General features: G+C 46.5%; 5 non-coding genes and 2 pseudogenes across 5 annotated transcripts; all 7 read right to left on the bottom strand.

Annotated features, from left to right (window-relative positions):
* Positions 1 to 1,424: 1,424 nt before the first annotated feature.
* Positions 1,425 to 1,543, bottom strand: LOC147104083 (5S ribosomal RNA). Its single transcript, XR_015072813.1, has one exon. It is a non-coding gene; the product is annotated as a 5S ribosomal RNA (ribosomal RNA).
* A 2,427-nt stretch (positions 1,544 to 3,970) lies between these two features.
* On the bottom strand, positions 3,971 to 4,089 carry LOC147104084 (5S ribosomal RNA). The gene has a single exon (XR_015072619.1). It is a non-coding gene; the product is annotated as a 5S ribosomal RNA (ribosomal RNA).
* Positions 4,090 to 6,510: 2,421 nt separating this feature from the next.
* On the bottom strand, positions 6,511 to 6,629 carry LOC147104085 (5S ribosomal RNA; annotated as a pseudogene).
* Positions 6,630 to 9,056: 2,427 nt separating this feature from the next.
* Positions 9,057 to 9,175, bottom strand: LOC147104086 (5S ribosomal RNA). The gene has a single exon (XR_015072715.1). It is a non-coding gene; the product is annotated as a 5S ribosomal RNA (ribosomal RNA).
* A 2,427-nt stretch (positions 9,176 to 11,602) lies between these two features.
* Positions 11,603 to 11,722, bottom strand: LOC147104087 (5S ribosomal RNA; annotated as a pseudogene).
* Positions 11,723 to 14,145: 2,423 nt separating this feature from the next.
* Positions 14,146 to 14,264, bottom strand: LOC147104088 (5S ribosomal RNA). Its single transcript, XR_015072716.1, has one exon. It is a non-coding gene; the product is annotated as a 5S ribosomal RNA (ribosomal RNA).
* Positions 14,265 to 16,685: 2,421 nt separating this feature from the next.
* Positions 16,686 to 16,804, bottom strand: LOC147104089 (5S ribosomal RNA). The gene has a single exon (XR_015072789.1). It is a non-coding gene; the product is annotated as a 5S ribosomal RNA (ribosomal RNA).
* Between the last annotated feature and the right edge of the window lie 1,106 nt (positions 16,805 to 17,910).

Here is a 17,910-nt window from a genome sequence, read left to right on the forward strand (position 1 = left end):
AAATTGGCCGTGTGGTTAATAATGAAACAGAATGCTGTAGACTGCAGGAAGATATCAATGGACTCGTCTAGTGGGCAGAACAGTGGCAAATGGAATTCAGTTGGAATACACAATAAATGGTAGGACACTGAGAAATGCAGAGGATCAGCGGGACCTTGGAGTGCATGTCCACAGATCCCTGAAGGTAGCAGGACAGGTAGATAAAGTGGTTAAGCAGGCATACGGGATACTTGCCTTTATTAGCCGAGGCGTAGAATATAAGAGCGGGGAGGTTATGCTTCAACTGTATAAAACACTAGTTAGGCCGCAGCTAGAGTGCCGCGTGCAGTTCTGGTCACCACATTACAAGAAGGATGCGATTGCACTAGAGAAGGTGCAGAGGAGATTTCCGAGGATGTTGCCTGGGCTGGGGAATTTTAGTTATGAGGAAAGATTGGATAGGCTGGGGTTGTTTTCTTTGGAACACAGGAGGCTGAGGCGAGACCTAATTGAGGTGTGTAAAATTATGAGGGGCCGAGATAGAGTGGATAGGAAGGACCTATTTCCCTTAGCAGAAGGGTCAATAATAGATTTCAAGTAATTGGTAGGAGGTTTACAGGGAATTTGAGGAGACATTTTTTCACCCAGTGAATGGTGGGGGTCTGGAATGCACTGCCTGAAAGGGTGGTAGAGGCAGAAACCCTCATCACGTTTAAAAAGTACTTGGATATGCACTTGAACTGCCGTAACCTACAAGGCTACGGACCAAGTGCTGTAAAGTGGGATTTGGGTGGATTGCTCTTTGTCGGCTGGCACGGACAAGATGGGCCGAATGGCCTCCTTCTGTGCTGTAAATTTCTATGATTCTGCCTGATCATGTGACATCTGCCCACACGACTTCTACAAATGTTATTACATTGTAGCCAGGATTGTTTAGTTTCCAATTCCGCCCATTTTGAAGCCAGGTCTCCGTTATGGCTACTATTGCATAACCCCATGTGGCAACTTGCGCCTGCAACTCGTCAATCTTATTTGTAACACTCCTCGCATTAACACACATGCATTTCAACAGCATGCTAGTTGGCTTTGCTTTTTTCCTGAATTTAACTGCTGCTCTTTCTACATTCTTCTTTGTTCTGTTGCTGTTTGTCCCTCCGAGTTTTCTATGCACCTTGTCTCTCCTCTCTGCTGCTGTGTCCTGGTGGCCCTCCGCCAGTGTGTGTATTTTGGCTATCTTATTTTCTTCTTCTGCTTATTTCGGCCCTGTGTCTGGAGCCCCTTGCATTTGTGTAGCAGCAGGAGAATGTGCAGCGAAGAAATGGTCAAAGGAAAGCGAGAGAGAGAGAGAGAGAGAGAGAGAGAGCAGCAAAAAGGATGTTGATTGATTAAGAGCAGTGTGTGCGCGTGTGTGTGCAAAACGTTGAGCAGCCTGTGGCGGCAGCAAAAGCCTACTGCACCCGGTATTCCCAGGCAGTCTCCCATCCAAGTACTAACCAGGCCTGACTCTGCTTAGCTTCCGAGATCAGACGAGATCGGGCGCATTCAGACTAGTATGGCCGTAGGCATATGCTAGCTGGCTTTCTCTTTACTTAAAGCTGTCGCCCATTTTTTTCTCTTCTACGCATTCATACAAGTATTCAACACTCAATTTACATTTACAAATTTTACTCCTCCCGCAACCCCCCACCCCCCCTCCACCTCTTCTTGCTGCTCTGCCTCCCACACAAACAAACTACAAGCCCAACCCTTCATTGCCTTCTATTCAAATATTACATCAAATAAACATGCTCAAACACCAAGTCTTAAGGGCTGTAGCATCTTTCAAACTGGACAAATACCCAGGCCCGCATCAAATCTATCCCACACTCTTAAGAGAAGTAAGACACCAAATAGCACAGGCTCTCACCATCATTTTACAATCCTCTCTGGCTACAGGTGTGGTGCCCGACCACTGGAGGACTGCTAACGTGCTACCGTTCTTTCAAAAGGGAGAGAGGGATAGACCGCATAATTACAGGCCAGTCAGCCTAACCTCGGTGGTGGGAAAATTATTGGAAAAAGTTCTGAGGGACAGGAGAAATCTTCATTTAGAAAGACACGGATTAATCAGGGACAGTCAGCATGGATTTCTTAACGGAAGGTCGTGTCTGACTAACGCAATTCAATTTTTCGAGGAGGTAACAAGGAGGGTCGATGAGGGTAGTGCCTTTGATGTAGTCTATATGGATTTTAGCAAGGCTTTTGATAAGGTCCCGCATGCCAGATTGGTCACGAAAGTAAAAGCCCATGGGATCCAAGGCAAAGTGGCAAGTTGGATCCAAAATTGGCTCAGAGGCAGGAAACAAAGGGTAATGGTCGAAGGGTGTTTTTGTGACCGGAAGGCTGTTTCCAGTGGGGTTCCGCAGGGCTCACAGAATCACAGAAACCCCACAGTGCAGATAGAGGCCATTTCGGCCCATCGAGCCTGCACTGACTCAGTACTGGGCCCTTTGCTTTTTCTGGTATATATCAATGATTTGGATTTGAATGTAGGAAGTATGATTAAGAAGTTTGCAGATGATACAAAAATTGGCCGTGTGGTTAATAATGAAACAGAATGCTGTAGACTGCAGGAAGATATCAATGGACTCGTCTAGTGGGCAGAACAGTGGCAAATGGAATTCAGTTGGAATACACAATAAATGGTAGGACACTGAGAAATGCAGAGGATCAGCGGGACCTTGGAGTGCATGTCCACAGATCCCTGAAGGTAGCAGGACAGGTAGATAAAGTGGTTAAGCAGGCATACGGGATACTTGCCTTTATTAGCCGAGGCGTAGAATATAAGAGCGGGGTGGTTATGCTTCAACTGTATAAAACACTAGTTAGGCCGCAGCTAGAGTGCCGCGTGCAGTTCTGGTCACCACATTACAAGAAGGATGCGATTGCACGAGAGAAGGTGCAGAGGAGATTTCCGAGGATGTTGCCTGGGCTGGGGAATTTTAGTTATGAGGAAAGATTGGATAGGCTGGGGTTGTTTTCTTTGGAACACAGGAGGCTGAGGCGAGACCTAATTGAGGTGTGTAAAATTATGAGGGGCCGAGATAGAGTGGATAGGAAGGACCTATTTCCCTTAGCAGAAGGGTCAATAATAGATTTCAAGTAATTGGTAGGAGGTTTACAGGGAATTTGAGGAGACATTTTTTCACCCAGTGAATGGTGGGGGTCTGGAATGCACTGCCTGAAAGGGTGGTAGAGGCAGAAACCCTCATCACGTTTAAAAAGTACTTGGATATGCACTTGAACTGCCGTAACCTACAAGGCTACGGACCAAGTGCTGTAAAGTGGGATTTGGGTGGATTGCTCTTTGTCGGCTGGCACGGACAAGATGGGCCGAATGGCCTCCTTCTGTGCTGTAAATTTCTATGATTCTGCCTGATCATGTGACATCTGCCCACACGACTTCTACAAATGTTATTACATTGTAGCCAGGATTGTTTAGTTTCCAATTCCGCCCATTTTGAAGCCAGGTCTCCGTTATAGCTACTATTGCATAACCCCATGTGGCAACTTGCGCCTGCAACTCGTCAATCTTATTTGTAACGCTCCTCGCATTAACACACATGCATTTCAACAGCATGCTAGTTGGCTTTGCTTTTTTCCTGAATTTAACTGCTGCTCTTTCTACATTCTTCTTTGTTCTGTTGCTGTTTGTCCCTCCGAGTTTTCTATGCACCTTGTCTCTCCTCTCTGCTGCTGTGTCCTGGTGGCCCTCCGCCAGTGTGTGTATTTTGGCTATCTTATTTTCTTCTTCTGCTTATTTCGGCCCTGTGTCTGGAGCCCCTTGCATTTGTGTAGCAGCAGGAGAATGTGCAGCGAAGAAATGGTCAAAGGAAAGCGAGAGAGAGAGACAGAGAGAGAGAGAGAGAGCAGCAAAAAGGATGTTGATTGATTAAGAGCAGTGTGTGCGCGTGTGTGTGCAAAACGTTGAGCAGCCTGTGGCGGCAGCAAAAGCCTACTGCACCCGGTATTCCCAGGCGGTCTCCCATCCAAGTACTAACCAGGCCTGACTCTGCTTAGCTTCCGAGATCAGACGAGATCGGGCGTATTCAGACTAGTATGGCCGTAGGCATATGCTAGCTGGCTTTCTCTTTACTTAAAGCTGTCGCCCATTTTTTTCTCTTCTACGCATTCATACAAGTATTCAACACTCAATTTACATTTACAAATTTTACTCCTCCCGCAACCCCCCACCCCCCCTCCACCTCTTCTTGCTGCTCTGCCTCCCACACAAACAAACTACAAGCCCAACCCTTCATTGCCTTCTATTCAAATATTACATCAAATAAACATGCTCAAACACCAAGTCTTAAGGGCTGTAGCATCTTTCAAACTGGACAAATACCCAGGCCCGCATCAAATCTATCCCACACTCTTAAGAGAAGTAAGACACCAAATAGCACAGGCTCTCACCATCATTTTACAATCCTCTCTGGCTACAGGTGTGGTGCCCGACCACTGGAGGACTGCTAACGTGCTACCGTTCTTTCAAAAGGGAGAGAGGGATAGACCGCATAATTACAGGCCAGTCAGCCTAACCTCGGTGGTGGGAAAATTATTGGAAAAAGTTCTGAGGGACAGGAGAAATCTTCATTTAGAAAGACACGGATTAATCAGGGACAGTCAGCATGGATTTCTTAACGGAAGGTCGTGTCTGACTAACGCAATTCAATTTTTCGAGGAGGTAACAAGGAGGGTCGATGAGGGTAGTGCCTTTGATGTAGTCTATATGGATTTTAGCAAGGCTTTTGATAAGGTCCCGCATGCCAGATTGGTCACGAAAGTAAAAGCCCATGGGATCCAAGGCAAAGTGGCAAGTTGGATCCAAAATTGGCTCAGAGGCAGGAAACAAAGGGTAATGGTCGAAGGGTGTTTTTGTGACCGGAAGGCTGTTTCCAGTGGGGTTCCGCAGGGCTCACAGAATCACAGAAACCCCACAGTGCAGATAGAGGCCATTTCGGCCCATCGAGCCTGCACCGACTCAGTACTGGGCCCTTTGCTTTTTCTGGTATATATCAATGATTTGGATTTGAATGTAGGAAGTATGATTAAGAAGTTTGCAGATGATACAAAAATTGGCCGTGTGGTTAATAATGAAACAGAATGCTGTAGACTGCAGGAAGATATCAATGGACTCGTCTAGTGGGCAGAACAGTGGCAAATGGAATTCAGTTGGAATACACAATAAATGGTAGGACACTGAGAAATGCAGAGGATCAGCGGGACCTTGGAGTGCATGTCCACAGATCCCTGAAGGTAGCAGGACAGGTAGATAAAGTGGTTAAGCAGGCATACGGGATACTTGCCTTTATTAGCCGAGGCGTAGAATATAAGAGCGGGGAGGTTATGCTTCAACTGTATAAAACACTAGTTAGGCCGCAGCTAGAGTGCCGCGTGCAGTTCTGGTCACCACATTACAAGAAGGATGCGATTGCACTAGAGAAGGTGCAGAGGAGATTTCCGAGGATGTTGCCTGGGCTGGGGAATTTTAGTTATGAGGAAAGATTGGATAGGCTGGGGTTGTTTTCTTTGGAACACAGGAGGCTGAGGCGAGACCTAATTGAGGTGTGTAAAATTATGAGGGGCCGAGATAGAGTGGATAGGAAGGACCTATTTCCCTTAGCAGAAGGGTCAATAATAGATTTCAAGTAATTGGTAGGAGGTTTACAGGGAATTTGAGGAGACATTTTTTCACCCAGTGAATGGTGGGGGTCTGGAATGCACTGCCTGAAAGGGTGGTAGAGGCAGAAACCCTCATCACGTTTAAAAAGTACTTGGATATGCACTTGAACTGCCGTAACCTACAAGGCTACGGACCAAGTGCTGTAAAGTGGGATTTGGGTGGATTGCTCTTTGTCGGCTGGCACAGACAAGATGGGCCGAATGGCCTCCTTCTGTGCTGTAAATTTCTATGATTCTGCCTGATCATGTGACATCTGCCCACACGACTTCTACAAATGTTATTACATTGTAGCCAGGATTGTTTAGTTTCCAATTCCGCCCATTTTGAAGCCAGGTCTCCGTTATGGCTACTATTGCATAACCCCATGTGGCAACTTGCGCCTGCAACTCGTCAATCTTATTTGTAACACTCCTCGCATTAACACACATGCATTTCAACAGCATGCTAGTTGGCTTTGCTTTTTTCCTGAATTTAACTGCTGCTCTTTCTACATTCTTCTTTGTTCTGTTGCTGTTTGTCCCTCCGAGTTTTCTATGCACCTTGTCTCTCCTCTCTGCTGCTGTGTCCTGGTGGCCCTCCGCCAGTGTGTGTATTTTGGCTATCTTATTTTCTTCTTCTGCTTATTTCGGCCCTGTGTCTGGAGCCCCTTGCATTTGTGTAGCAGCAGGAGAATGTGCAGCGAAGAAATGGTCAAAGGAAAGCGAGAGAGAGAGAGAGAGAGAGAGAGCAGCAAAAAGGATGTTGATTGATTAAGAGCAGTGTGTGCGCGTGTGTGTGCAAAACGTTGAGCAGCCTGTGGCGGCAGCAAAAGCCTACTGCACCCGGTATTCCCAGGCAGTCTCCCATCCAAGTACTAACCAGGCCTGACTCTGCTTAGCTTCCGAGATCAGACGAGATCAGGCGCATTCAGACTAGTATGGCCGTAGGCATATGCTAGTTGGCTTTCTCTTTACTTAAAGCTGTCGCCCATTTTTTTCTCTTCTACGCATTCATACAAGTATTCAACACTCAATTTACATTTACAAATTTTACTCCTCCCGCAACCCCTCACCCCCCCTCCACCTCTTCTTGCTGCTCTGCCTCCCACACAAACAAACTACAAGCCCAACCCTTCATTGCCTTCTATTCAAATATTACATCAAATAAACATGCTCAAACACCAAGTCTTAAGGGCTGTAGCATCTTTCAAACTGGACAAATACCCAGGCCCGCATCAAATCTATCCCACACTCTTAAGAGAAGTAAGACACCAAATAGCACAGGCTCTCACCATCATTGTACAATCCTCTCTGGCTACAGGTGTGGTGCCCGACCACTGGAGGACTGCTAACGTGCTACCGTTCTTTCAAAAGGGAGAGAGGGATAGACCGCATAATTACAGGCCAGTCAGCCTAACCTCGGTGGTGGGAAAATTATTGGAAAAAGTTCTGAGGGACAGGAGAAATCTTCATTTAGAAAGACACGGATTAATCAGGGACAGTCAGCATGGATTTCTTAACGGAAGGTCGTGTCTGACTAACGCAATTCAATTTTTCGAGGAGGTAACAAGGAGGGTCGATGAGGGTAGTGCCTTTGATGTAGTCTATATGGATTTTAGCAAGGCTTTTGATAAGGTCCCGCATGCCAGATTGGTCACGAAAGTAAAAGCCCATGGGATCCAAGGCAAAGTGGCAAGTTGGATCCAAAATTGGCTCAGAGGCAGGAAACAAAGGGTAATGGTCGAAGGGTGTTTTTGTGACCGGAAGGCTGTTTCCAGTGGGGTTCCGCAGGGCTCACAGAATCACAGAAACCCCACAGTGCAGATAGAGGCCATTTCGGCCCATCGAGCCTGCACCGACTCAGTACTGGGCCCTTTGCTTTTTCTGGTATATATCAATGATTTGGATTTGAATGTAGGAAGTATGATTAAGAAGTTTGCAGATGATACAAAAATTGGCCGTGTGGTTAATAATGAAACAGAATGCTGTAGACTGCAGGAAGATATCAATGGACTCGTCTAGTGGGCAGAACAGTGGCAAATGGAATTCAGTTGGAATACACAATAAATGGTAGGACACTGAGAAATGCAGAGGATCAGCGGGACCTTGGCGTGCATGTCCACAGATCCCTGAAGGTAGCAGGACAGGTAGATAAAGTGGTTAAGCAGGCATACGGGATACTTGCCTTTATTAGCCGAGGCGTAGAATATAAGAGCGGGGAGGTTATGCTTCAACTGTATAAAACACTAGTTAGGCCGCAGCTAGAGTGCCGCGTGCAGTTCTGGTCACCACATTACAAGAAGGATGCGATTGCACTAGAGAAGGTGCAGAGGAGATTTCCGAGGATGTTGCCTGGGCTGGGGAATTTTAGTTATGAGGAAAGATTGGATAGGCTGGGGTTGTTTTCTTTGGAACACAGGAGGCTGAGGCGAGACCTAATTGAGGTGTGTAAAATTATGAGGGGCCGAGATAGAGTGGATAGGAAGGACCTATTTCCCTTAGCAGAAGGGTCAATAATAGATTTCAAGTAATTGGTAGGAGGTTTACAGGGAATTTGAGGAGACATTTTTTCACCCAGTGAATGGTGGGGGTCTGGAATGCACTGCCTGAAAGGGTGGTAGAGGCAGAAACCCTCATCACGTTTAAAAAGTACTTGGATATGCACTTGAACTGCCGTAACCTACAAGGCTACGGACCAAGTGCTGTAAAGTGGGATTTGGGTGGATTGCTCTTTGTCGGCTGGCACGGACAAGATGGGCCGAATGGCCTCCTTCTGTGCTGTAAATTTCTATGATTCTGCCTGATCATGTGACATCTGCCCACACGACTTCTACAAATGTTATTACATTGTAGCCAGGATTGTTTAGTTTCCAATTCCGCCCATTTTGAAGCCAGGTCTCCGTTATAGCTACTATTGCATAACCCCATGTGGCAACTTGCGCCTGCAACTCGTCAATCTTATTTGTAACGCTCCTCGCATTAACACACATGCATTTCAACAGCATGCTAGTTGGCTTTGCTTTTTTCCTGAATTTAACTGCTGCTCTTTCTACATTCTTCTTTGTTCTGTTGCTGTTTGTCCCTCCGAGTTTTCTATGCACCTTGTCTCTCCTCTCTGCTGCTGTGTCCTGGTGGCCCTCCGCCAGTGTGTGTATTTTGGCTATCTTATTTTCTTCTTCTGCTTATTTCGGCCCTGTGTCTGGAGCCCCTTGCATTTGTGTAGCAGCAGGAGAATGTGCAGCGAAGAAATGGTCAAAGGAAAGCGAGAGAGAGAGACAGAGAGAGAGAGAGAGAGCAGCAAAAAGGATGTTGATTGATTAAGAGCAGTGTGTGCGCGTGTGTGTGCAAAACGTTGAGCAGCCTGTGGCGGCAGCAAAAGCCTACTGCACCTGGTATTCCCAGGCAGTCTCCCATCCAAGTACTAACCAGGCCTGACTCTGCTTAGCTTCCGAGATCAGACGAGATCGGGCGCATTCAGACTAGTATGGCCGTAGGCATATGCTGGCTGGCTTTCTCTTTACTTAAAGCTGTCGCCCATTTTTTTCTCTTCTACGCATTCATACAAGTATTCAACACTCAATTTACATTTACAAATTTTACTCCTCCCGCAACCCCCCACCCCCCCTCCACCTCTTCTTGCTGCTCTGCCTCCCACACAAACAAACTACAAGCCCAACCCTTCATTGCCTTCTATTCAAATATTACATCAAATAAACATGCTCAAACACCAAGTCTTAAGGGCTGTAGCATCTTTCAAACTGGACAAATACCCAGGCCCGCATCAAATCTATCCCACACTCTTAAGAGAAGTAAGACACCAAATAGCACAGGCTCTCACCATCATTTTACAATCCTCTCTGGCTACAGGTGTGGTGCCCGACCACTGGAGGACTGCTAACGTGCTACCGTTCTTTCAAAAGGGAGAGAGGGATAGACCGCATAATTACAGGCCAGTCAGCCTAACCTCGGTGGTGGGAAAATTATTGGAAAAAGTTCTGAGGGACAGGAGAAATCTTCATTTAGAAAGACACGGATTAATCAGGGACAGTCAGCATGGATTTCTTAACGGAAGGTCGTGTCTGACTAACGCAATTCAATTTTTCGAGGAGGTAACAAGGAGGGTCGATGAGGGTAGTGCCTTTGATGTAGTCTATATGGATTTTAGCAAGGCTTTTGATAAGGTCCCGCATGCCAGATTGGTCACGAAAGTAAAAGCCCATGGGATCCAAGGCAAAGTGGCAAGTTGGATCCAAAATTGGCTCAGAGGCAGGAAACAAAGGGTAATGGTCGAAGGGTGTTTTTGTGACCGGAAGGCTGTTTCCAGTGGGGTTCCGCAGGGCTCACAGAATCACAGAAACCCCACAGTGCAGATAGAGGCCATTTCGGCCCATCGAGCCTGCACCGACTCAGTACTGGGCCCTTTGCTTTTTCTGGTATATATCAATGATTTGGATTTGAATGTAGGAAGTATGATTAAGAAGTTTGCAGATGATACAAAAATTGGCCGTGTGGTTAATAATGAAACAGAATGCTGTAGACTGCAGGAAGATATCAATGGACTCGTCTAGTGGGCAGAACAGTGGCAAATGGAATTCAGTTGGAATACACAATAAATGGTAGGACACTGAGAAATGCAGAGGATCAGCGGGACCTTGGAGTGCATGTCCACAGATCCCTGAAGGTAGCAGGACAGGTAGATAAAGTGGTTAAGCAGGCATACGGGATACTTGCCTTTATTAGCCGAGGCGTAGAATATAAGAGCGGGGAGGTTATGCTTCAACTGTATAAAACACTAGTTAGGCCGCAGCTAGAGTGCCGCGTGCAGTTCTGGTCACCACATTACAAGAAGGATGCGATTGCACGAGAGAAGGTGCAGAGGAGATTTCCGAGGATGTTGCCTGGGCTGGGGAATTTTAGTTATGAGGAAAGATTGGATAGGCTGGGGTTGTTTTCTTTGGAACACAGGAGGCTGAGGCGAGACCTAATTGAGGTGTGTAAAATTATGAGGGGCCGAGATAGAGTGGATAGGAAGGACCTATTTCCCTTAGCAGAAGGGTCAATAATAGATTTCAAGTAATTGGTAGGAGGTTTACAGGGAATTTGAGGAGACATTTTTTCACCCAGTGAATGGTGGGGGTCTGGAATGCACTGCCTGAAAGGGTGGTAGAGGCAGAAACCCTCATCACGTTTAAAAAGTACTTGGATATGCACTTGAACTGCCGTAACCTACAAGGCTACGGACCAAGTGCTGTAAAGTGGGATTTGGGTGGATTGCTCTTTGTCGGCTGGCACGGACAAGATGGGCCGAATGGCCTCCTTCTGTGCTGTAAATTTCTATGATTCTGCCTGATCATGTGACATCTGCCCACACGACTTCTACAAATGTTATTACATTGTAGCCAGGATTGTTTAGTTTCCAATTCCACCCATTTTGAAGCCAGGTCTCCGTTATGGCTACTATTGCATAACCCCATATGGCAACTTGCGCCTGCAACTCGTCAATCTTATTTGTAACACTCCTCGCATTAACACACATGCATTTCAACAGCATGCTAGTTGGCTTTGCTTTTTTCCTGAATTTAACTGCTGCTCTTTCTACATTCTTCTTTGTTCTGTTGCTGTTTGTCCCTCCGAGTTTTCTATGCACCTTGTCTCTCCTCTCTGCTGCTGTGTCCTGGTGGCCCTCCACCAGTGTGTGTATTTTGGCTATCTTATTTTCTTCTTCTGCTTATTTCGGCCCTGTGTCTGGAGCCCCTTGCATTTGTGTAGCAGCAGGAGAATGTGCAGCGAAGAAATGGTCAAAGGAAAGCGAGAGAGAGAGACAGAGAGAGAGAGAGAGAGCAGCAAAAAGGATGTTGATTGATTAAGAGCAGTGTGTGCGCGTGTGTGTGCAAAACGTTGAGCAGCCTGTGGCGGCAGCAAAAGCCTACTGCACCTGGTATTCCCAGGCAGTCTCCCATCCAAGTACTAACCAGGCCTGACTCTGCTTAGCTTCCAGAGATCAGACGAGATCGGGCGCATTCAGACTAGTATGGCCGTAGGCATATGCTGGCTGGCTTTCTCTTTACTTAAAGCTGTCGCCCATTTTTTTCTCTTCTACGCATTCATACAAGTATTCAACACTCAATTTACATTTACAAATTTTACTCCTCCCGCAACCCCCCACCCCCCCTCCACCTCTTCTTGCTGCTCTGCCTCCCACACAAACAAACTACAAGCCCAACCCTTCATTGCCTTCTATTCAAATATTACATCAAATAAACATGCTCAAACACCAAGTCTTAAGGGCTGTAGCATCTTTCAAACTGGACAAATACCCAGGCCCGCATCAAATCTATCCCACACTCTTAAGAGAAGTAAGACACCAAATAGCACAGGCTCTCACCATCATTTTACAATCCTCTCTGGCTACAGGTGTGGTGCCCGACCACTGGAGGACTGCTAACGTGCTACCGTTCTTTCAAAAGGGAGAGAGGGATAGACCGCATAATTACAGGCCAGTCAGCCTAACCTCGGTGGTGGGAAAATTATTGGAAAAAGTTCTGAGGGACAGGAGAAATCTTCATTTAGAAAGACACGGATTAATCAGGGACAGTCAGCATGGATTTCTTAACGGAAGGTCGTGTCTGACTAACGCAATTCAATTTTTCGAGGAGGTAACAAGGAGGGTCGATGAGGGTAGTGCCTTTGATGTAGTCTATATGGATTTTAGCAAGGCTTTTGATAAGGTCCCGCATGCCAGATTGGTCACGAAAGTAAAAGCCCATGGGATCCAAGGCAAAGTGGCAAGTTGGATCCAAAATTGGCTCAGAGGCAGGAAACAAAGGGTAATGGTCGAAGGGTGTTTTTGTGACCGGAAGGCTGTTTCCAGTGGGGTTCCGCAGGGCTCACAGAATCACAGAAACCCCACAGTGCAGATAGAGGCCATTTCGGCCCATCGAGCCTGCACCGACTCAGTACTGGGCCCTTTGCTTTTTCTGGTATATATCAATGATTTGGATTTGAATGTAGGAAGTATGATTAAGAAGTTTGCAGATGATACAAAAATTGGCCGTGTGGTTAATAATGAAACAGAATGCTGTAGACTGCAGGAAGATATCAATGGACTCGTCTAGTGGGCAGAACAGTGGCAAATGGAATTCAGTTGGAATACACAATAAATGGTAGGACACTGAGAAATGCAGAGGATCAGCGGGACCTTGGAGTGCATGTCCACAGATCCCTGAAGGTAGCAGGACAGGTAGATAAAGTGGTTAAGCAGGCATACGGGATACTTGCCTTTATTAGCCGAGGCGTAGAATATAAGAGCGGGGAGGTTATGCTTCAACTGTATAAAACACTAGTTAGGCCGCAGCTAGAGTGCCGCGTGCAGTTCTGGTCACCACATTACAAGAAGGATGCGATTGCACGAGAGAAGGTGCAGAGGAGATTTCCGAGGATGTTGCCTGGGCTGGGGAATTTTAGTTATGAGGAAAGATTGGATAGGCTGGGGTTGTTTTCTTTGGAACACAGGAGGCTGAGGCGAGACCTAATTGAGGTGTGTAAAATTATGAGGGGCCGAGATAGAGTGGATAGGAAGGACCTATTTCCCTTAGCAGAAGGGTCAATAATAGATTTCAAGTAATTGGTAGGAGGTTTACAGGGAATTTGAGGAGACATTTTTTCACCCAGTGAATGGTGGGGGTCTGGAATGCACTGCCTGAAAGGGTGGTAGAGGCAGAAACCCTCATCACGTTTAAAAAGTACTTGGATATGCACTTGAACTGCCGTAACCTACAAGGCTACGGACCAAGTGCTGTAAAGTGGGATTTGGGTGGATTGCTCTTTGTCGGCTGGCACGGACAAGATGGGCCGAATGGCCTCCTTCTGTGCTGTAAATTTCTATGATTCTGCCTGATCATGTGACATCTGCCCACACGACTTCTACAAATGTTATTACATTGTAGCCAGGATTGTTTAGTTTCCAATTCCGCCCATTTTGAAGCCAGGTCTCCGTTATGGCTACTATTGCATAACCCCATGTGGCAACTTGCGCCTGCAACTCGTCAATCTTATTTGTAACACTCCTCGCATTAACACACATGCATTTCAACAGCATGCTAGTTGGCTTTGCTTTTTTCCTGAATTTAACTGCTGCTCTTTCGACATTCTTCTTTGTTCTGTTGCTGTTTGTCCCTCCGAGTTTTCTATGCACCTTGTCTCTCCTCTCTGCTGCTGTGTCCTGGTGGCCCTCCGCCAGTGTGTGTATTTTGGCTATCTTATTTTCTTCTTCTGCTTATTTCGGCCCTGTGTCTGGAGCCCCTTGCATTTGTGTAGCAGCAGGAGAATGTGCAGCGAAGAAATGGTCAAAGGAAAGCGAGAGAGACAGAGAGAGAGAGAGAGAGCAGCAAAAAGGATGTTGATTGATTAAGAGCAGTGTGTGCGCGTGTGTGTGCAAAACGTTGAGCAGCCTGTGGCGGCAGCAAAAGCCTACTGCACCTGGTATTCCCAGGCAGTCTCCCATCCAAGTACTAACCAGGCCTGACTCTGCTTAGCTTCCGAGATCAGACGAGATCGGGCGCATTCAGACTAGTATGGCCGTAGGCATATGCTGGCTGGCTTTCTCTTTACTTAAAGCTGTCGCCCATTTTTTTCTCTTCTACGCATTCATACAAGTATTCAACACTCAATTTACATTTACAAATTTTACTCCTCCCGCAACCCCCCACCCCCCCTCCACCTCTTCTTGCTGCTCTGCCTCCCACACAAACAAACTACAAGCCCAACCCTTCATTGCCTTCTATTCAAATATTACATCAAATAAACATGCTCAAACACCAAGTCTTAAGGGCTGTAGTATCTTTCAAACTGGACAAATACCCAGGCCCGCATCAAATCTATCCCACACTCTTAAGAGAAGTAAGACACCAAATAGCACAGGCTCTCACCATCATTTTACAATCCTCTCTGGCTACAGGTGTGGTGCCCGACCACTGGAGGACTGCTAACGTGCTACCGTTCTTTCAAAAGGGAGAGAGGGATAGACCGCATAATTACAGGCCAGTCAGCCTAACCTCGGTGGTGGGAAAATTATTGGAAAAAGTTCTGAGGGACAGGAGAAATCTTCATTTAGAAAGACACGGATTAATCAGGGACAGTCAGCATGGATTTCTTAACGGAAGGTCGTGTCTGACTAACGCAATTCAATTTTTCGAGGAGGTAACAAGGAGGGTCGATGAGGGTAGTGCCTTTGATGTAGTCTATATGGATTTTAGCAAGGCTTTTGATATGGTCCCGCATGCCAGATTGGTCACGAAAGTAAAAGCCCATGGGATCCAAGGCAAAGTGGCAAGTTGGATCCAAAATTGGCTCAGAGGCAGGAAACAAAGGGTAATGGTCGAAGGGTGTTTTTGTGACCGGAAGGCTGTTTCCAGTGGGGTTCCGCAGGGCTCACAGAATCACAGAAACCCCACAGTGCAGATAGAGGCCATTTCGGCCCATCGAGCCTGCACCGACTCAGTACTGGGCCCTTTGCTTTTTCTGGTATATATCAATGATTTGGATTTGAATGTAGGAAGTATGATTAAGAAGTTTGCAGATGATACAAAAATTGGCCGTGTGGTTAATAATGAAACAGAATGCTGTAGACTGCAGGAAGATATCAATGGACTCGTCTAGTGGGCAGAACAGTGGCAAATGGAATTCAGTTGGAATACACAATAAATGGTAGGACACTGAGAAATGCAGAGGATCAGCAGGACCTTGGAGTGCATGTCCACAGATCCCTGAAGGTAGCAGGACAGGTAGATAAAGTGGTTAAGCAGGCATACGGGATACTTGCCTTTATTAGCCGAGGCGTAGAATATAAGAGCGGGGAGGTTATGCTTCAACTGTATAAAACACTAGTTAGGCCGCAGCTAGAGTGCCGCGTGCAGTTCTGGTCACCACATTACAAGAAGGATGCGATTGCACTAGAGAAGGTGCAGAGGAGATTTCCGAGGATGTTGCCTGGGCTGGGGAATTTTAGTTATGAGGAAAGATTGGATAGGCTGGGGTTGTTTTCTTTGGAACACAGGAGGCTGAGGCGAGACCTAATTGAGGTGTGTAAAATTATGAGGGGCCGAGATAGAGTGGATAGGAAGGACCTATTTCCCTTAGCAGAAGGGTCAATAATAGATTTCAAGTAATTGGTAGGAGGTTTACAGGGAATTTGAGGAGACACTTTTTCACCCAGTGAATGGTGGGGGTCTGGAATGCACTGCCTGAAAGGGTGGTAGAGGCAGAAACCCTCATCACGTTTAAAAAGTACTTGGATATGCACTTGAACTGCCGTAACCTACAAGGCTACGGACCAAGTGCTGTAAAGTGGGATTTGGGTGGATTGCTCTTTTTCGGCTGGCACGGACAAGATGGGCCGAATGGCCTCCTTCTGTGCTGTAAATTTCTATGATTCTGCCTGATCATGTGACATCTGCCCACACGACTTCTACAAATGTTATTACATTGTAGCCAGGATTGTTTAGTTTCCAATTCCGCCCATTTTGAAGCCAGGTCTCCGTTATGGCTACTATTGCATAACCCCATGTGGCAACTTGCGCCTGCAACTCGTCAACCTTATTTGTAACGCTCCTCGCATTAACACACATGCATTTCAACAGCATGCTAGTTGGCTTTGCTTTTTTCCTGAATTTAACTGCTGCTCTTTCTACATTCTTCTTTGTTCTGTTGCTGTTTGTCCCTCCGAGTTTTCTATGCACCTTGTCTCTCCTCTCTGTTGCTGTGTCCTGGTGGCCCTCCGCCAGTGTGTGTATTTTGGCTATCTTATTTTCTTCTTCTGCTTATTTCGGCCCTGTGTCTGGAGCCCCTTGCATTTGTGTAGCAGCAGGAGAATGTGCAGCGAAGAAATGGTCAAAGGAATGCGAGAGAGAGAGAGAGAGAGAGAGAGCAGCAAAAAGGATGTTGATTGATTAAGAGCAGTGTGTGCGCGTGTGTGTGCAAAACGTTGAGCAGCCTGTGGCGGCAGCAAAAGCCTACTGCACCTGGTATTCCCAGGCAGTCTCCCATCCAAGTACTAACCAGGCCTGACTCTGCTTAGCTTCCGAGATCAGACGAGATCGGGCGCATTCAGACTAGTATGGCCATAGGCATATGCTAGCTGGCTTTCTCTTTACTTAAAGCTGTCGCCCATTTTTTTCTCTTCTACGCATTCATACAAGTATTCAACACTCAATTTACATTTACAAATTTTACTCCTCCCGCAACCCCCCACCCCCCCTCCACCTCTTCTTGCTGCTCTGCCTCCCACACAAACAAACTACAAGCCCAACCCTTCATTGCCTTCTATTCAAATATTACATCAAATAAACATGCTCAAACACCAAGTCTTAAGGGCTGTAGTATCTTTCAAACTGCACAAATACCCAGGCCCGCATCAAATCTATCCCACACTCTTAAGAGAAGTAAGACACCAAATAGCACAGGCTCTCACCATCATTTTACAATCCTCTCTGGCTACAGGTGTGGTGCCCGACCACTGGAGGACTGCTAACGTGCTACCGTTCTTTCAAAAGGGAGAGAGGGATAGACCGCATAATTACAGGCCAGTCAGCCTAACCTCGGTGGTGGGAAAATTATTGGAAAAAGTTCTGAGGGACAGGAGAAATCTTCATTTAGAAAGACACGGATTAATCAGGGACAGTCAGCATGGATTTCTTAACGGAAGGTCGTGTCTGACTAACGCAATTCAATTTTTCGAGGAGGTAACAAGGAGGGTCGATGAGGGTAGTGCCTTTGATGTAGTCTATATGGATTTTAGCAAGGCTTTTGATAAGGTCCCGCATGCCAGATTGGTCACGAAAGTAAAAGCCCATGGGATCCAAGGCAAAGTGGCAAGTTGGATCCAAAATTGGCTCAGAGGCAGGAAACAAAGGGTAATGGTCGAAGGGTGTTTTTGTGACCGGAAGGCTGTTTCCAGTGGGGTTCCGCAGGGCTCACAGAATCACAGAAACCCCACAGTGCAGATAGAGGCCATTTCGGCCCATCGAGCCTGCACCGACTCAGTACTGGGCCCTTTGCTTTTTCTGGTATATATCAATGATTTGGATTTGAATGTAGGAAGTATGATTAAGAAGTTTGCAGATGATACAAAAATTGGCCGTGTGGTTAATAATGAAACAGAATGCTGTAGACTGCAGGAAGATATCAATGGACTCGTCTAGTGGGCAGAACAGTGGCAAATGGAATTCAGTTGGA

The sequence above is a fragment of the Somniosus microcephalus genome, chromosome 19 (genome assembly GCF_052327205.1).
Source record: "Somniosus microcephalus isolate GS21.2 chromosome 19, FLI_Smic_1.0, whole genome shotgun sequence".
Taxonomy (NCBI): Eukaryota; Metazoa; Chordata; class Chondrichthyes; order Squaliformes; family Somniosidae; genus Somniosus; species Somniosus microcephalus.